Source organism: Ostrea edulis, chromosome 10 (genome assembly GCF_947568905.1).
Source record: "Ostrea edulis chromosome 10, xbOstEdul1.1, whole genome shotgun sequence".
Classification (NCBI taxonomy): domain Eukaryota; kingdom Metazoa; phylum Mollusca; class Bivalvia; order Ostreida; family Ostreidae; genus Ostrea; species Ostrea edulis.
The window spans coordinates 27758791-27766438 of record NC_079173.1 but is presented as its reverse complement, the minus strand read 5'-3'; the positions used below and the strand labels follow the sequence as shown (position 1 = coordinate 27766438).

Here is a 7648-nt window from a genome sequence, read left to right as displayed (position 1 = left end):
CATTAGCCCTTGTTTGTCGTAAGAGGTGCTTAAATAGGGCGGTTTGTCGGATAAGAGAGTCAAGGCCCCGCGTCACAGTAGGTGTGGCACTATAAGAATCCCCCAATGCTCAAACGTCGTAAGCTCCGAGCATAAGTCCAAATACAGTCCTTCACCGGCAATCGTCACGTCTCTATATGAGTAAAATATTCTCGATTGTGACATTAAATTAATCAATATGTAAATATACATGGTATGCAATGCTATAATTCAATTTAAATGATCTGGAAATAAATTTCCAGATGTTAACACATCCCTTACAAGTACTTTAAGAGAGAGAGAGAGAGAGAGAGAGAGAGAGAGAGAGAGAGAGAGAGAGAGAGAGAGAGATTGCTTTACGTCCCGTCGAGATTTTCTTATTCATTTTGAGACGTCACCAGCTTTAAGTGAAGTATCACAAATTTAGACCCATGCTTAGCGCTCAGCATTGAGTGTTCTTTAACGTGCCAACGCTCGTCGCGACACGGGACCTCTGTTTTTAAGGTCATATCCGAAAAACCCGTGACTGTCACTTCAAAAGGCCGATCGTTTGGCAAAGGAGCAATCACTACCTATATGTATGTTAACGAGGTTGTGGTCAAAATCATAACCTCCTGGTTACAAAACGAATGCTCTACCACTGAGCCACCGAAAGAGAGAGAGAGAGAGAGAGAGAGAGAGAGAGAGAGAGAGAGAGAGAGAAAAGATAACATCCTCAATGATTATATATACACATGATACATGTGGGACCAGGGACGTTGATGATGAAAATAAAAATATAAAAAATTGGAATTGTGTAAAATCCAAAGTAAAAAAAAAAGAAGGAAGCTGCACAAAAATAATCGCGAAAAGAAAAAACCCAGAAACTGTACAGACTACTCCTACAAAGTTCATGTTCTACACTTATATCAGGCTTCGACTTTCCTAGAAGCACTCTTCTTTTCCTCACTCTTGAGCTTTGAAGTTAAAGATTTTCTACAAGTAAAACAAGCGCCATCTCGGACGACTTGGAGGACCTTTTTCGTACATACAAAGAAAGTGGCTATGAAGAATCCTTGTAAAGTATTGAAGATAATGAACAAATACCACAACGCCTGATTATTGGTTGCCGCTGCTGAGAAACCAAAACACCAGGTTAATCCCATCACAACCGACAGTGTTATGTAAATTAGTAATTTGCAAGTGTTCTTTCTCTTCAGAATCCGGGAAGTTTTCTTGGATGACACGTGTATACTTATGACAGACATAATGAAGAAAACAAAATTTGAACACAAAAGAATTGCGACGGGGACCAAAAAGAAGACAATTAAACCTCTGCTATTTGAAATCCAACAGACTCCCTCACCATATCCAGGTTTAAAACTTGAATCTGAAGTATATTCAACTGAGGCTGCAGACCCAACTATGATAACAGCACCCAATCAAGCATAGAGCGAATAAAATCGCACACGTTTTGAAGAACTATTCCTTTCACCCGAATTAGTAAAACCCGTTGAAAATGTAAAACATACGTCGAAAGACATCACATTCATCCAGAAGAAAGCAGCTAGGAAGGCAAAATGCGTTACAACTGATAGAGCCTTGCATAAAGTTTGGTTTTTCATCTCGAAAATAAATGGCGCTATTAAATGTAATAATTGCGCAACGAACAAGGATGCCATCAAGCATATAAGGTTTTTGCCAGGAACATTGTGCAGCTTAGGGAAACAAACGTAAACAGTCAAACACACTAGCAGACACGTCAATGACAAACTTCCACCAACGAAAGACAGCAGACTCTCTTCTTTGGAAAAATAGATCGCAAGTCTTGTGTAAGTCATTTGATCAGTTTCCGTTGCGTTTATACAAACGTATGCATCGCTTTCATTTTCCGAGAGCGTAAAATCATGCATCGTTCTGTTGAGGGCGAACACAAAAATTGTGGTGGAATTGATTAATTCGAACTCATTTTGGCGAAAAATTCGAGAAATACATGACGATGTGTTGTTTAGGTCGGTAGTAAACCGCTCTTTCAATAAACATTTACCATTTTGATAAACAATCGGAGGTTTGCACAGTATCTTATAACATTGTCCTGTGAGTGGGTCCAGCAGATGGTCTGTGCTACAGACATTAGACAGTGAATTCGTAGATGACTCCACCAATGCACCTTTGAACTGCATCTCTCTCATCTCCTTTTTCAAATTTAAATCAAATAGAATTCTGTAACTATATTTGTAATGGCGATTCTTTACTAAAGCAGGAATTAACTTTGTAGACTTCATTGTACATTCTAGGGTTGATTCTAGATAACTTTGACATTTTGCACAGTAGATGTTTCGAAAGACAATCTTCAGTCCAAATAGAGGCACGTAATCTCCGAATTTACATAACGTCATCAAAGTTTTGTTCTGACATTCAGTCTCATTAGAACTGATTGGAAAACAAGTCCGCTGTTTCAGGTTTTCTTCTGGAGGCGAGTATGTGACGTAACAATCGGTATCATTCTGTAAGGAGGATACTGACAAATTCGCCGGAAGTGAATCTTTCCAAAAACACTGAATTCCTGGATTCCACATGACGTAATCATCAAAATTACATAAAGCGCAATACATGTTTTTATACAAATATCCCGAACTCGGACCACTGGACGGATGGTCGAACACTTCGCTCTCGGCTTCACATTTCTCTTTAAGATATGAATCAGTGCCAGATGGACATGAATTCACAATGTAAATGAAATTTTCTAAGTCAATATCACCTCTAAACTCACATGTAAATCTGGGAATCGTCTTGTTTTCCACTGTGTGGTTGTTTCTGAAGTCGTGACAACAATCTTCGTATATCAAGCAATCAGCATCACACTGACAGTTGTCCAACCTGGTAGAGTGGGATCTTCCCTGACACTGATATCTCTCCGGACAATGTACTTTTTCAGGTGTCTGAAAAATTGCGGGAAATTATTCCGGATCCAATTTACACAACACATACTGCACAGAGCAGAATGTAAGAGCAATAATAAAGGGCGCTGTGTTCATTTTCCAAAATTTGTAAACGAACAAAAGAAATTGCGACAGGATGAATATAGTTAAGAGTTTTCCTCAAGGAGTTCAAGCGGGTTTATATATAAAACCATCGTAATGTGATCCAATGCTTATTAATAAAGAGGGATGATAAAAACCTGTTTGTCGAATATGATCAAAGGGCGACTGATTATCTATCTATTAAATGTAGCAGAGCAAACAATATGTTCAAAGTTATAAGTTATCAAATGTCCAATAAAACTCAAATTGAATACCTTATTTCAAATATTCTTCATGATCTTTATTACTAAAATCAATGATATCATGTCGCCTCTGAATCAACGACATATCTGTGTGCTGTATCATTTCGAGACAAAAGTAAAAGAAGAAACGAATTGTTTCATTGATTGAACTGATATTCACTTTCATCCAGATTAATGTTGTTTTATTATATCCTAATTAGCATGTATTGTCTCCTATTAAGTGTAGGGTTACCAAAGATATTGTTATGATTCGACTCGCCTTTCCTTTCATGAATGAACACGAGTATAAAACATCTACTCAAAACCAGGGAATAGAACTGTAATAGTATATGTATGATTCTTTCATATTCTTTCTCATTATAGCATTTGGAGATTGTATCAATATTAAAGGTCTTTGAGCTTATACGTTATCACATGAAAGGTGGGTATTTGAAATTCAGCTGTCGATTTATGAAAAAAAATCACACAGAAATTTAAGTTTATGTAGTTATATATCAAGAGTTATAATATCACCTTCAGTTGAGGGCCACACGGAGCTGAAAACCCCGGAAAGGTTACATAATCCCAAAATATACTATACATTTCTAATTATGTGTTACGCGAATTTATTTTCGCGTAATCTTTGGAGAAGCATACCTCGCAAAATGAAAATATTCGTTTTTATTTTTATATTGTTAATATTCATGTAAGAACGCTTGATCAAGAGATCACTCGCGAATTCATGTTCTCGAGATCTAACGTCTACAAATCATTTCGTGACATCCGGTCGACAGGGGGCGCTTACTCCTCCTAGACACCTGATCCCACCTCTGGTATATCCAGGGGTTCGTGTTTGTCCAACTATCGATTTTGTATTGCTTATAGGAGTTATGAGATTGATCACTGCAGGAACTTTTTAGGGTATGTAGGGGGCTGAAATAAGGCCCCATTCTCAATGCAAAAGAGCAGATATATTTCCAATATTTGTTTTGAAATTCCCAAACAATGAAAACAAATCAAGTAGAGTAGCCTAATCAATCATAAATTTTCATCACAGGCCCACAGATTATAATTTTTACTTCAAAATTGTTAAGTAAACCTAATTTCTTAGCCTCTATTTATTTTAATGAGGTAAGTTTTGACAAAATTGAAAGTCAGAAGGAGCCCAATTATACTATGGATTAATTTTCTCCCTATCTCTTTGCATAAAACATATTTCCCAATTTCAAGCAAATGTCGCTATTTTTTGTATTGGCCTCTATTGGTAAAAATGCTTTTTAATACACAAAATGAATATATGCATTATTATGTATAAAATAATCAGGCCTATATTCTCTACTTTTTAAAAAAAACATAACATCTGAGATACAAAGTATCGTATAACTAGGCCTGTATGTACAATATGTGTATCATAAAAACACAGGACTGTGGATATTATTACATCGGTAGATTAAATTGAAGAAAATAAAATTAAGAAAAGTATAAATATACATGTACTTCAAATATAGATCTAAAGATTGTGTACTAGTTGTTCGGAATAGTAATTATTTTTCTACAATATATATATATATATATATATATATATATATATATATATATATATATATATATATACTGTATATTTGATTTAATTCTTATTGTATCTTTGTCTCTGAAATTACAATTGAGGAACGCAGGTTATTTTTGTATAACCTGGTTTGGTATGGGGACACACACCCTTGACAACCAGAAGCCGGAACAATTTTTTTTTCTCTCTCTAAATTTACATCACAGCACTGTTTTCAGCCTTCTATGGAATAGAAAGTCAACGTGTACAATAAGATACTTCGGTTTGATACACATACTGTTTTCTCGTTGTCAATTACATCTACTTGTACGCTTATCACTGTTGTAAATCATCTTTCTCTGTATGATGATCGGATTATTTTAAAATAGATTAATACAAAGATAGTATACTCGAATTAATGATTTACCAAGTAAAAATTGTCCTGTTCATTTTCAAATACATTTCTCATTGGCGAAAGGTGGGTGTGTGTTTCATTGCTGATCCGCCTTTCAACAAAGCAAACAAAAAATCATACGTCACATTTTACCACATGACGTCACTCACATTGACATGTGAATCACGATTTGTCACTTGCTTACATATTTCTTGTGTTGGATTTACTATTAGTGACAACTTTGCATGCAAGGGTAAGTTTTCATGTAGTAGAAATTTTCACAGAGTTAAAAGCCGCAAATTATTGCATTTTCTGATATTTGAAGACTTACTTTGAGTAGATCGAGGCCTCAACAATGCAATTTCCCGTATTTTCGCAATCTGTCGAAGATGAGCGACTTCAAAGTTGATCTCTGAAGGCAGCGAAATACGCATTGCATGCATAGTCTACACATATTTTCTGTCATGACAAACTTCACCTTCGATAAATAATTTAATAAATAGGCTAGGCTCTGTTGAACTAAGACAAATTGATAACGAGTTAAGATGGTCACCTTCTATAGCTACATGTAGACGCTTCGTTGTTGTTGCCAAGTGAATCATTGCGCGGCTCAGTTGACTTGTATTTTTCGTTTGATTAACGAAGGTTAGTATCTTTAGTATCTTTGTCTCCTGCATTAAATTATCAGGAATGACTTTAATTCTGGGGCAAGTTAATACGAGTATAACCTGGTTTGGGTCATGTAAATATATAAAGCTGTATATGTAATTTTGTTCCGTGATCCAGATTGCTGGGTTTTCTGAAAACGTACAGGGGCAACGCGTGTTTCCGAAAACGACCTGATATCGTCATATGAAGAAGATGCCCCGAATCTCCTGTTGCAGGTTGAAGATTATGACCCAAATGATCCTGCATTTAGTAGAAATGAGATGTACATCTGCTGACAAGTAGATTGTAGGCCGAATAGGAAAACAATGTGCCCGAAAATTATCATGTTGTGAAAAATTCGCGAATTGATACCATAATTTGTCGTTTCATGAAAGAAATTATTTGTTTTCTATAGAATTTAAACCGCATATTGTTTAGTAAGAGTTGAACCTATACAATATCAATTAATCTGTTGTGGCCCAGTCGGTGCTGCGGAGGTCATAGAACAATTGTTTTTCTCTTTATCAAAAGTATATCTTTCTATGAAAACCCCTAAAGGTACGGTGTGTATATTCCCTGTGTTTAATTGAATTGGTACTCTTTTCCCTACAATTTTTTTCAGTTATCTGGTGACGCCCAGTTTTTATTCTAATTAAATTGATTAGAATATTCGTTGACATCCCTACTTTTTTCTTATTCTCGAATCCCGCTCGCGCCGGTAAGTGAGAAAGTTTACCAGTTTACTTTCAGAAGGTAGGTCTTTCCAGGTAATTGTATCTGGGTTGAGAGAACCAAGATACAATGTACCTGGGAAGAGACCACCGACCTTCTGAAAGTAAACTGGTAAACTTTCTCACTTACCGGCGCGAGCGGGATTCGAGAATAAGAAATAAGTAGGGATGTCAACAAATATTCTAATCAATCTAATTAGAATTAGCTGGTTTGATTCTCAAATATCTAACAACGTCTTACAGAGGGTTCCGTCAGCACGACCTTTCGATCAATCAATCAGCGCATCGTCTAAGAAAGCATTGGTGCGATTACGGTTCATTCGAAACAATTATGTTGTATTAATAGCTCCAGATGTGTTTGAGAAGCGGTAGCGGATTCAAAACTGCTAATTTTAATTAGATTGTATTCGAATATTCATCCGATGAGTTGATATTCGAATATGAAAATTAAAGATTCGAATATTCGGTTATACATGTACAACCGTGTGATATCGTTTTCTTATTAACAATGTATTATCCAAAAGAAAGGTAACTCTGGAAAAGTTTATGGTAAAAAAGTGCCGGAGTTGTCTCTTATAATTACTTGCTAATTATGTGGATCCGCCGACTTGTTTCATGAGTATTGTCCATTACGTTCTAAATAGACTGAACCTTTTCATGTTGAGTTCGCTGTTTCATAAGAACAGTCATGCCTCGGAAGTTAAATGTTTGGCGGTTTTGCAAGAGGAAATTCAGTTTAGTGTTCGTTGTATTTGTCATTTGTAGTCTAATAATTGTAACCATTATTGGAAAACTAATTAACAAGAGAAAATGGTCAAGGCCTATAATTGTATTTGTTTAATCTTTGAATACGCTGTGTCCAACGCTATTATTAACGCTTCATTGACAGGGGATACGTCTGTAGGAGTTATCTTTCTTGCTGCTTGTTAGACGACCGATTCTTCAATTGGAGCTTCAATTAAACTTCCCCTTTTATGCTTTATCTGGAATTTTTAACAGCTAATATTTCGATATAAAGTTTTGAATATATATTGCACAGTGTCTCCCTTACAAAGTCTAGAAAGGGG

General features: G+C 35.9%; 1 pseudogene; it reads right to left on the bottom strand.

The window, feature by feature from the left end:
* Window positions 1-342: 342 nt before the first annotated feature.
* LOC125665674 (G-protein coupled receptor Mth2-like) lies at window positions 343-1920 on the bottom strand (annotated as a pseudogene).
* Window positions 1921-7648: the final 5728 nt, after the last annotated feature.